The 13,366-nt window shown below is 38.9% G+C and overlaps 1 long non-coding RNA gene across 1 annotated transcript; it reads left to right on the forward strand.

Annotated features, from left to right (window-relative positions):
• Window positions 1-7,253: 7,253 nt before the first annotated feature.
• Window positions 7,254-9,418, forward strand: LOC103695543. Its single transcript, XR_005514110.1, has 3 exons — window positions 7,254-7,594; window positions 7,690-7,806; window positions 9,086-9,418. It is a non-coding gene; the product is annotated as an uncharacterized LOC103695543 (long non-coding RNA).
• Window positions 9,419-13,366: the final 3,948 nt, after the last annotated feature.

Raw genomic sequence — 13,366 nt, forward strand, 5'->3', positions numbered from 1 at the left:
ATGCCAGAGATCAGGTGGGAGATTGGGGATGGGCGGTCGATCTGCATTTTGGAGGACAGATGGCTGGCTGAGGTAGCACTGCAGGGGTGGCCCACCGAGATTGACCATGGTTGGATGGAGGGACGTAGAGTGTGTGCCTTATTTGCCCAGGGGGAGCAGAGGTGGGACGCCAGTCTTGTTCGACAGGTATTCGGGGAGCACCTTGCTGAGCGCGTCCTAGCTCTGCCGATCCCGGAGGGGGAGGCAGTGGACAGGAGGGTATGGAGCAGGACAGGTAGGACGACTGTGAGAGTCCGGGACCTCTTGGCTATTGGTAGAGGGCCCCTCTGCGAGACAGATGGACTGCGGCTGGATTTGGAGGATGCACATTCACCCCCGAGTGGCCTTGTTCCTGTGGAAGGTGGCTTGGGGGTGTTTACCTACTAGTGGGGTTTTGGTGAGGCGGGGAGTGAGGGTCCCGGCCGGATGTGGAGCTTGTCAGGCGACAGAGGAGACCATCTATCATGTTCTCTTTGAGTGCCCTAGAGCCAGTCAGATATGGAGACATGCTTCAGCTCAGCCCGACCAGAGGCAGTTGTGGGCGTCCATTGAGGAGTTCCTTCGTCACTTGGAGGCCTCGGTCCGGGGGTCTGTACGAGAGGAGAGGGGGACTCGTGATGCCTACCTGGCCTATCATTGTTGGCTGGGGAGGAATACATGGGTTTTCGATGGTGAGAGCCACCATCCGAGGTTGGTGGCGGACCGAGCTCTACGGCTTGCGGCGGAGATCACCGGCTCTATTGAGGCTACACCTACTGGGTTGGCTAGGGACATCTGGGGCCCCCATTCTGCTCTTGCAGCGTCCAGGACGATACTTGTATCCTGGGTGCCCCCACTCCCTGGCTTTCTCAAGGTGAACTTCGATGGCAGCGTATCAGCGGATGGGAGCTGCGAAGGTGTGGGATTTATTATTAGGGTTCATGACGCCAGACTTGTGGCGGCAGGTGGACGCAGAATTTTTGACTCATCAGTGGTGACTGCAGAGCTTCGGGCGGCCTGGGAGGGTGTCTCCTATGCGAGGCGGGCACTTGGTGCGAGTCACATCCTTCTCGAGGGGGACTCGACCACGGTGGTTGGGTGGATCCGGGAAGGGGGTTACTCAGTTGAGGACCGGCCGCTGCTTCACGATATCCGTAGAGCTTTGGGGGAGACCGTCTCCTACCAAGCCTCGCACATATATCGGGAGGCAAACGGTGCGGCTGACTGGGTTGCTTCCTTCGCGGCCCATCATTCGGGAGGTTTTCTTTGGATAGGCCACGAGGTTGTGCCCTCGTCTTTGCGTAGCATTTTGTTTTCTGATTTTGTGGGCCAGCTTCACGCTCGTCATGTGTGAGCTGCCGATTTACCAAAAAAAAACAAACTAAATAAAAAATATTGTATAATATTACTGTAATATAATATAATATTATTATAATATAGTAATATAATATTGTATACTATAGCATAATAATATAACATAATTTAATATTATATAACATAATATATCAATGTATTATAATATAATGTAATATAATATTATATTTATCGGATAATACAATAATAAAAATATAAAATATTATCATTATTATCATTATATATTAATATTATTATTTTCTATAATTATTATATTTTATCATGGATATTTTAGTCTAAAAAGAAAATTTTTTATAATTCAAAACAGATTTTCGACAAGGCCTAAAAGTACTTTTCCGGAGAAGCTTCCAAAAAACTGTTTTAGCTTTCGGACAAAGCTAAAACAGCTTTTCAATTTTTTACCAAATATTCTTATTCCATCTAAAAATGTTTTTGGATGGCCAGAAGTAATAAATAGGTACAATAAATATGAATAAAAATATAGTAACTATGATTATATTATAAGAAGTATCGATGACTGTTACATTTTTATTCTCCCTCTCCCTCCCCCTCCCCCTCCCCCTCCCCCTTCTCTTCGTGATTCCTTTTTCCCATCTCTATTTTGTATTCTTATCCCCTTAGATGTTTCTTCACTCATATTGTCTAACTCGTCCAAACACCCAAAAAAAAAAAAAAAGAGTTTGATTAGGGTGTAATAATAGATACATCCAAGCGCATGTGAGCTTCATAAATACAAATATAAATAGTATTATAGACACCCCCATATAAACATGCAAACACATATAGTATTATAGACACCCCCATATATCCTCTTTTGACTCTTTGCACTTTATAATACTTAATGGATTACTAAAACAAGTGTAGAGCAAAGTCCTAAAAATACATAAATGACTCAAAAACCTAAGCTAACTTAGAACACCCTTAGGTCAAAACCTACCTAAATACAATTCCCAATCTTTATTATACTTCCAAGGCAAGTGTTTGCCAAATTGGGTGTCCAAACAACTAATCAATATGCCAAATTATTAAAATTAGGTCAAATTTAGCTTTATTGGCTAATCAATTTGACCTTAGTCAAACTATGGTCAAACTAAACTTTGTCAACTCACTCTCTTATACATATACTTACAACCTACAAAATTTCTCTCAACCTATAGATCCTAACATTATTTTCAAAAGGCATCAAGTAAGATGGTTGGATGGGCCTCAATACTAGGTCAAATTTCCATATCTAGTTTTGTGACTAGTTTTTGCATCTAGTTTTGTAATCACTAAAAGTGATTCACTTAAACTTTAAGCCATCTTACCTCATTAAACCAAGATTAACCTAAGTCACTTGATGTCTAATCCTAGCCCTTTACAATTCTCAATTCATGTGAATTGTATAGAACCAATCATAGTTGATACTTAGACTAATCCTAGCCATTGAGAAGAGCTTACAAAAGAACAAATAATCCTAGCCCTACACCCACACATGACCTTAACCATTAATGCCCAAGGAACTTTTAGATGATAGGACTCTCTTTTGAAATTTTCTTACCCTTTATCATTTTACTCTCCCTAGTTCCAAAGCTTTGCCACATAATTAAAAATACTAATCTTATCAAGATCCATCCAATTAAAACAAAGAGCAAGGAACCTAATAGAAGTCCCTCGCAAGAAGGGAGGCCTCCAAAGAGTCCTTCTAAGAGTGGAACATTCTGATACCCATTTACAAATTGAGAACCATCCTTTTCTCTATTTCCTTCTTCAATACTCTTTTGCATCGCTTTAAATTCTTATAAATTCATACAACTGCTACTCGTGTAAACAATTTCTCCTTGATCAATAAACAAAATTATTGTATATTACATCTATTCTTAACATAGTTCTTTGTTTGCTATCATTCTCTTTCTTTTTTTTAACTTTTTTGAATCTTTTTCATTTTTTTAATTTTCTTGAAATTCCTCTTAGCAAGCATGATTGATCTTCTTTTGCATAAATTAATTTCTTTCCATTTCTAGCTTTGATCACACCAAAGAATCCTAACTAATATTCTTGGACCATAGATTATAGTCGGGCTAGGGTTGGAACCAAGCATATAGGATAAAGGTCAAATGCCTACTATGTATTACACTTAGATAGCATTACATGCATAAGGGTATTTTTGTCATTTTCCTTATGCCATCATTGTACATTTTTCATGCATTTATCATTGCAATTATCCTTCACTATTGCATTGATGGCATGGGGCAAATGAAGGCTATGCGGTGTAAATACATGGATGGTATTTTTACCATCCTATAGTGCAATACATGAAAGGTATTTCTGCCATTTACCACTAGGACCATTATAATTATTGCTCATGTGTACATCCCACATAAACATATGTCTCTATGAGAGTATAAATATATTAATTTACAAGCATTTAGTTCTGAATGTTCCCAACAAAAATCAATGTGATAACAAGAAGCCTGACATTGTACATGTGATGTCAAGGTCAAACATAAACACTTAGCACTCTAATATCAAAAAAAAAATTAGTACTTGTTGAAATATATAAGCCGACAACATCTGCAACCCATCATGTTACTCGTAGCATATAAGACAACTAAACTTTCATTATGGTTGGTTTGCATGATTTTGTCAATATCCTATTAATTGTTGTAGTACATGAAACGAATCCTTAATAATATTTATGGATATCCAACTAATATTTGAAAGTTTTCTGAGGTAGAACTTTTATAAAAAGCTGTTTGTTATTTGTTAATTACATTTCTAAAGTGTTGTACCACTTTAATATGTGTATGGTAAACAAACTAAAAAAGTACTTTTGGTATGACAAAATGACTATAAAGAACATTGCATAGTATTATACAACAGAGCATAATAAAATATAATATATATTAATACATAAATACATGATATAGTATAATATTACTGTAATGTAATATAATATTATTATAATATAGTAATATAATATTGTAGACTATAGCATGATAATTTAATATAATGTTAAATTATTTAACATAATATATCAATGTATTATGATATAATGTAATATAATATTATATTTAGAGTATAATATAATAAGAAAGATATAAAATATTATAATTATTAGTGTAAATTAATTTTTCATAATATAACAAATTTTCTAGTTATATGATAAAATTGATTAAACAATTATTAAAGGGACATTTTGTGTAATTGTTATATTTTATTATGGATATTTTAGTCAAGAAATAGCTTTCCGACTGAGCCTAAAAGTGCTTTTCCGAAAAACTCCAAAATGAAGCTTCTCCCAAAAAGCTGTTTTTAGCTTTATGGGAAAGCTAAAAGAGCTTTCCAAAATTTTTACCAAATATCCTTATTTCATCTAAAAGTGCTTTTGGAGGATCAGAAAATACTTTTTGGTCCTCTAAAAGCTCCCTCAAACGGAGCCTAAGACAAACATTGGGACTATTTTTTCGATGAATTATGAGCAGCATAACTATAAAGCCAGCTACAAAACTAACAATTTGAGATACATTTATTATTCTATCATAATGATATTTTATCTAGCATATTTATCTTTGGTAATTGCAAATTTTACCTCCAATTGGATAAATATCAATGTACTTCACAAAGATCATCAGACTGTTATACTACTTGTGCATGAGTGAGACTGTTGTACTCTCATTCTCATGCTTATGCAACAAAAAATTAAGAGTATATAATTATCAACACGTTAATTTCCAATGTACCTGGAGTTGATACAAATATTGTAATTTCCATTTCCAAGGTTCACATTTATATTTGTTGAATAGATGTTAGTTAAATCCAGATGCTCCTGCACCAACATATATAAGTAGCACCAATAATGTTGCTCATGCTGGCTCAGAAAAAGGGAGCTTTACATCTAGAGAAACTCAAGAAATATAAGCATCTAGAGCTACAACCTTCTTGACATGATCCTGAACTTCTTACCATATAGCAGTTCTAGACATACAAAAAAAAAAAAAAAAAAACTAGTTTCAGAAACAGAAATTATATATCTGTTGGAGTCTCTGGAATCTTTGGAGGCATTGTGCAAAATATTTATCTCTATCAAAGGTTTCAAGAGATTGTGCAAGTTTATTTTGGTAACTTTCCCAAGCAAAAGAACTAAAAAGATGGCGACAATGCCTTCATATTAAGTGGTGGCATCGTGGTTAACATATGCAATATAAAAACAATTTTCATGTTCTGTTGATTTATTTATTTTAATATTTTTGCATATGTGCCCTTCTAAATAAATAAAATTACATAAATAGCTTCAAAACTTACTATTTGCACATATAACCTTAACAATTACCTTTTTGTGTATATACCCTTAACATCATAATTTTGCCGTAGACGTTAGTTAAAATAATATTTATTTAAACAAAAAATTAATTCAGGCCAAGCATGTCTTCCGTGAAGCTAATGGGGCCATGAATTGGATAGCTACTTATGTAGCCAGTCACTCGGGTAGTACTCTGTGGGCTGAAGATGGAGAGTAACTACCCTTGGCACTTTAAGGTATTTTGTTTGTTGATTTTATTGGATGCATCCGTACTCGTCTGGTATGATCCACCCGCCTTAGCAAAAAAATAATAATTATTACAATTGTGAATTGATCTTTTTATCCCCCTAACAGGTACTAGGTGCAACCCATCTTGTTTTATATGTATACCATCTTAAAAATACGAAATTATGTGAATAGCCCTGCAAATTGCCATTTTGATGTATATCCTTATAAAATACTTTTTTTGTATGTATACCCTCAATGTCATAGTCCTATCAGTGACATTAGTTAAAATGAATTTACTTAAATTAAAAAATAAATTAGATTTGTGAATTGGTAATGGAGCTGAAGTTGGACACTAAGATTAAATGTGTTTATACATAGCTTCTATATGTTGTGCTTTCCTTTTACAAAAATGTATCAAGTCTTTATTCATACTTTCAATAATTCTTAGAGGGCCCATGATTATAAATTAATGCTCCATTCTATCTTTTTATAAGTTTTAAAAATAAAGAGGTCATTGTCAAAAAATCTACTTGTTTAACAAATTTTAGGTCCTTATATATTCTCCTTGTGCAGGTTGCTCTTGTTGAACCCATTAAGTTGAATTGTTGCACATAAATAGGTGTTTGTATTGAAGAACATTTTAATACTTCTTTCAAAGTTCACAATAGGTGAACATACAAGCCCTAATGAAAAGGCAAAGGAGTATTGTAGAGTCCTCTGAAACATTTGAATTTGATTAATGGTCCAATTTGAGCAACTTAGGCAGAGATCGACAAGCATACTAGAATAAATTGCTTCTTCATCCAATATAGACCCATAACTTACCAGGAAATCTATTATAATAGAAAGGGTTTTTGAGTATATACCCTTTATAAATATTTGTTATTTCATATATACCCCACAAATTCTTTATTTGCATCTATATCCTTCCACATTATTTTTTTATCATATGCATGTATGCCATTGAAAGTAGGGGTGGCAAAATATGACCCGACCCGCCAACCCGACCCGTGTTCGACCCGCCATAAATAGGTTTGGGTTTGGCCTAAACAGATTCGGGTCATAAACAGGTTGACCCGTTTAACCTGTTTATTAATTGGGTCGGATATAGGTTTTACATGTCTGACCCGTTTAACCCGTATAACCCGTTTAACTGTTGGGCTGATAGAAGATAAGGGCTATAACCCACAAGGCCTAAGCCGGCCCAACTGTCAGCCACATGGCCCGCATCGCACTGAGAAGTGAAGCCCAACTCCCCTCGGCCCAATTTCAAATTTTCACCGCGAGGTATGCTTAGGGTTAGGGACTTAGGGTTTGTCTAAAGCGCCGCTGAGCTCTCTTCCCATCTTCCCTCAGTGTCCCTCTCGGCCTCTCCCCTCTCCGCTCCTCCGCCTCTGCCCATCTCCTCCGGTCCTCCCCCTTCCGATTACTTCCTCCTCCCCGTCAATGGCGACTGTGGCTACATCACACCCTCCTAACCCCTGTTTCCTTTTACCCCATGATAACAAAATAAAAGAAAAGAAGAAAAGGAAGAAGATCTCATCTATTCCCTCTCCCTGGGATTTCTTTGGCTCTCGTCGCCTTCCCTCTCCCTCTTCTGTTCGAAGTCTTCCGTGCGTGCGAGCTATTTAGGGTTCGGGACCTTTGGGTTCGATCTCATCGACGCGAGGTCGGATCCTCTGCTCTACCGAGGTAAGAAAGATCCATCTATTTAGGGTTCGGATGGTTGATTATGCTTTGGCTTTTTGTCATTTTAAGCTCATATATTTTGGATGCTTGTGCTCCAGCATGAAGTTTCCCTCATTTACTTGGTGATCCAAGGGATTGTCGTGAAGTTGGTGGTGGATTCTCATTTGGTTTATTGGGGAGAATAGATCTCATCTACCATGAGGGGATCTGCAGTTGTAAGTGCTTTTGTTGCTTCTGCTCTTTTCTTCTTCTTCTTCTTCGTTTTTGTAATTTTTTTTCCGTTTTTGTCTGGAGATATGGAAGGATCTAATGATGTACCGGTCATCTAGGATCTAATGATGTACCTTATGTTTTCATTTCTCATTGGAGTTGATTCATATTTTCTTTTGTAGTATAGAAGACGAACATATTTGTGTCTGTGATCCATTATAGATTAAAAGAAGGGTTGGTTCACCCCCCAAAAAATTAATGGATAGGAAAGGAGATCTGTTCTTCTTCTTCTTCTTCTTCACAGCCCATCAAAAATCATCTCTTTGATATTGGGAAATGAAGATATCAAGTTTAAGTATCAGCAAAAGCTTTCTAACAAAAAGGTTTCTTCTTGAAAATATCAACCATTTTTCTTGAATCTGTACCATGGTATTCTCTCTGGTGAAACAGGGTGTGGTTTATGTTTTCCAGTTATTTCTTTGAAATTTTGTGTGATTGTTTTTCTTCTATTTGTTCGCTCTTTTGTTTTCTTTTCTGACCACAGAATCTTGTATTAATTTTGAATATTAATAGCTTTGAATAAATATAGTACTTTATGTTTGACGAGATTTTCACTGCTGTTCTCTGGAGCTGATTGATTTATGTTTCTGAGATTTTATTTCATGAAGTTAGTGTTGATTGCATGAATGCATCCAATGTTTTTTCTGGTGGTGTCTCTGATGTTCTTTGTCTTATCTGGTTCTATTGTCACTGTTCTTGGATAGAGCAGATTCATGGTTGCTTGATTTCAGATTCCCTGCAGCAACTAAAATCAGTTAGCAGAAATCATATTAGGGTTACATCAACTTTCATGCCGCTGTACTTTTTTAATTTACATAGATATTTTAGGATTTATAGTCTTACCTTTGTTTAAGAAAAACACTAAGATGTTACTGTCTCTTGATTATATATATGTCTAGTTTCTTTGTGTATTATAGTGCTATTTCAAATGATTGAAGCTCTAATTTTGTGAAAATATTACAATTTTTTGGTGTAATTTTTAATTTATTTACGTGGCATCGTTATTTGGTGTATTATACTGTATAACATTTCTGAATATGCTTATGTACCTTATTTTCTTAAATCATTAAAAATTCAACCATGATCAAGAAGCTTGAAATGAATCATGATCATGGACTTGGACTATCCACTTTGTTATCTTTAGTTGTTGTAGAGTCACCGATATCCATCGTGTTTAGTTTGAACTGATGACGTTGAATGATTTGTTTCTTTGCTCCTATGCAGGGACATCGATTGACCAAGGAATTGCCTATGTGCTGATGCTAGTGGCCTTAGTCCTCACCTATCTCATCCACCCCTTGGATGCTTCATCACCCTACAAGCTATTCTAAGCCCATTCATGGACTGAATTGATGGATTTGTTAGGGAAGGGAGCGGGCATGTTTGGATTGGTTGTTCATTTTGTTTGAATCTGTTGTGGTTTGGGATTTGAACCTCTGGTTATAGCAAGTTGGTTGTTGAAGAATATAGGCTCTTCCAGAAGATATGGAGCAATATTTTAAAGGACCAATGCAAGCTTTTGACTCTGCTACTGTTTACAGTGTGCAGTGACCTTAATGTGTTTCTTATGATTGATGCATGGCGTATTTAAAAGAAATCTGTATACTTTAGAATAGAAGCTCCTACTGACTTGGGTTGTAATGATAGTTGTTCAGTTTTCTACTGTCTATCATATTAATTTTTCCTGCAGTGTTTGCTTTTTATAATCTAGTGATTCCAACATATGCATGCATTCGCTTGTCAGGATATTGCTTTCGCCGTGGATGATTGAAGTTGTTAGCTATGGGATTATTCTACTACTGGTTCTTTTTTGCTGGCATAATCTGGCTAGAACCTTCCTTACGGCATGTTGCCCAGATAGACAACCCAAGAGGGGGGGTGAATTGGGTTTTAAAATTAATTTAGATATTTAAAACGTTATGGATGATTAATTAAAAACTATTGCAAGTTATTTAATTAATCCTAAGTGCTGTGAGTGATGTGAGAGTAAGAAGAAAAGAGCCAATCAATCACAAACACAAGGTTTTATAGTGGTTCGGAGCTAACCCTTGCTCCTACGTCCACTCCCCAAGTCTCTCTTGGGAATTCACTATAACCCCCTTGGATTACAGTCGGTTGTTTTGCAAGCTCACAATCAAACTTGTTGTTTTACGAGCTCACAACGAACTCGGTTAATTTTCCCAGGCTCACCGACTAGAACCAACCCCGATTGTTTTTCCGGGCTCACAATCAAACCCTTACACACGTTGGTTTTAACTTGGCTCACCAACCAACCTTAGTCCCCTTGATTCAATCCCCCGATTGAACCAAGTAAATACAAGTTATAGAAAGAAAGGAAAATAAGCTTCTCAAAAGCAGATGTAAAACAATATAATCAAAAGAGGAGTTTAGAAGCCCTCAAACGCTTTTAAGCTAAAGTAGAGGAATGGCTTCTTGAACTCCGGTCTCCTCTCGAATGAGTAGTCGACTTGAATGCAGGAGGAGGAGGCTTTAATTGCTGGGAAGATGTAGTTGGTTGCAGTAAATGCTGATCTTCCCCTTTTTCGTTGAAGAGCACGTTGCAGAGCTTGAAAGCTTGAATGCTTGGAGTGGAATAGTTGTTCTCTACCTTGCTACAGTCTTCTGTGGCTATTTAAGCCAACCCCCACGGAAACTAGCCGTTACACTGCTTTTTCTGTCCGTTCTGCACACTCTGCGCAGCCTGACAATATGACCGTTGGTGGGTTGGAGTCGACTCGCGCGATCAGGAGTCGACTCGGCTGTAGCGGGAGTCGACTCAAGCTTTTCCGGAGTCGACTCGGCAACTGTTCCAAATTTGAATTAAAGTTGCCGTCGCGACTGGGAGTCGACTCGTCTTGACCCGGAGTCGACTCGCCAACTTCTGGAGCTGACCTGGCAATTTTGGAGTCGGCTCATCCACAGAAGTCCGTGGATCCAATTTTGAATTTTGTCCACTCGAGTCGACTCGACTGTCCTTGGAGTCGACTCGAATCTCAGAGCCCGAACTTCCGATTCTCTGTCTTTTGGCTCATCCAGTCTTGGAGTCGACTCGAACTTCCTTGGAGTCGACTCGGCTCTCAGTTTCCGAAAGTTGGTCTTCTGCCTTTTGACGTGAAGCTTGTCTTGGAGTCGACTCGAGCTGTCTGGGAGTCGACTCGAATCTCAGAGGCAGTAACATGGTTTTCTGTCTGTCGATGGTCGCACAGTCTCGGAGTCGACTCGAATATTGCGGGAGTCGACTCGAATCTCAGAGTCCATAAAATGCTCTCTGACCTTTTCTTTGTGTACCTCTTGGAGTCGACTCTTACTACCCTGGAGTCGACTCGTTGAACATTGGAGTCGACTCGCGCACTTCAGGAGTCGACTCGTTGACAGGTTCTGAGATGAGGCTTTCTGTTCTTCTTTCTGTTCTCAGTCGGAGTCGACTCGTACTAGTCTGGAGTCGACTCGAGCTCGTGCCAGTGAACTTGATACGCTTGGAGTCGACTCGTGATACTCGGGAGTCGACTCGAGTCTCAGACTTTGGTTCAGCAGACTTCTTAACTTATCCAAAATACTATGAACCAAATCTAGAGACACTTGGACAGGATTTTCACTGAAACACTCAATTGAATTCATTAGTAATCACAAGATATACTCAAATGCTTTGAGCTCATCAAAATCAAATGGGGTTTTAATCAATCACTCCACAATCTCCCCCTTTTTGATGATGACAAAACTTTGAGTATATGTAAAATGACTTGCTCAATAAATAATGAAATAAAATCCATAAATGAATTCAAATGTCTAATAATTTAATTTATCCAAGTTTGAAAGGAGTGAAACAACAAATTTCGGAGTTAAAGATCCCCCTTTCATTTGGAATTATATAAGCCTTCATATTATGCAATCAATTGTTTGGCTTATATGTCATTAATGATTTAGCTTGATTAAAATTCAGATTCTCCCCCTCAACATATGCATTCAACTATGTTTTGATTCTCTGAATTTCCTTTTAATGCTTTGAAGTTTTTGAACTGAATTTTTTGTTTTTAGAGGGAAAATCTGTCAATTTGTTCTTGAGTAGGATTCAGCTAATCTCCGAATATCCCTTGAATAGATTCTGGAGATTACTCCATTAGAAGCCCCAAAAGAGAGATAATGAGCCTCGAGGTACCGAATCCACTTAGAACAAATTTGTGTGTGTTTTTAAGAGTTTATCTTTTTATTTATTTTCATTGATTTCTTTTACATATTTTTTGCATATTTCTCCCCTTTTACACATTTTATACATATTTCTCCCCCTTTTTGTCATCATACCAAAAAGGAGGTAATCAACCACAACCAATGGCACAACCAATCATCAAATGGCACATAATTGAAGATAAGATGTCTACTCATTGTATTGATATGAATTGAAGTAGATTTGAGCATACAATAAGTAAAGTAAAACAATACAAAACAAAACTCAAACACATCTATGTCCTCCTCGAGGATGAAGCTCCCCCTCTCGAGGATGCATCTCCTCCTCTGGAGGATGTGGCTCCTCCTCTCGAGGATGTGGCTCCTCCTCTCGAGGATGGTGCTCCTCCTCTCAATCGGCTTTGCTCCATGAGGAGGGTGACTGCATCTGTGACATGGCCAAGCTGTGTGATGATAGACGTGGTGGCTCTGCTATGTGTAGTGGAGAGCTCTGTCACCGACGCCTGAAGCCCAGTCACCGATGTCTGAAGTGCGTCCAGCTTGTCGATGAGTACATTCGACAAGCGCTCGGCCCCCTCGGTGGTGGTGTGCATGTCACGACCTATCTCCTCTCGCATCTGTCGAGTGGAGCTCGTGACCTCACTCATGCTGTGGAACTGGGCCTGGACCAAACTCCGGACATTGTAGATCTCTTCCCGTACATGAGCCGTCATGTCAGTCACGGCTGTCAAGGAAGGGACCAACTGAGAAGATACGAGTGCAGGAGTGGGAGCAGGCACCGCACCTCGGAGCTCCCGAAGCAGCTCATCCCTCACCTCTCTGACTATCTCCTGTCGCAGCTCCCGGAGCTGCTCAGGATCAATCCGGACCGCCATAGAGGGTGGTGCCGAGGAGGAAGGTCCGGCGGAGGTGGTAGGAACAGGAGGAGTGGATGGAAGGTCTGGATGGTCTGGAAGGTCTGGGTAGTCTGAATCGGGCTCAGGACTGGGTGAAGGTCTGGTGGTCTGAGCGGTGAGGGTAGACTTCCTAACCCATACCCCCTCTCTCTTCCGAAATCCCATCCTGTGCATGGTCCCCGTACACAAGCGATCTGTCCATCGCAATGCACGAGAGGGTTCCCTCTCAGGAATGGGAATCTCGTACTTCCTAAAGAGAAGAGTAAAAATCATGCCGTATGGGAGGGTGAGCCTAGGTCTATCTAGGGGCTCACACATATACCTATAGATGAGTTTGGGGAAGTTGACCGGGGTGTCCTGAAGAATGTAGGACATAATAGCTAGGTCCCTCTCATTTACAAAATCAAATCTTCCTGTCTTAGGGAAG

This window comes from Phoenix dactylifera, chromosome 11 (assembly GCF_009389715.1).
Source record: "Phoenix dactylifera cultivar Barhee BC4 chromosome 11, palm_55x_up_171113_PBpolish2nd_filt_p, whole genome shotgun sequence".
Taxonomy (NCBI): Eukaryota; Viridiplantae; Streptophyta; class Magnoliopsida; order Arecales; family Arecaceae; genus Phoenix; species Phoenix dactylifera.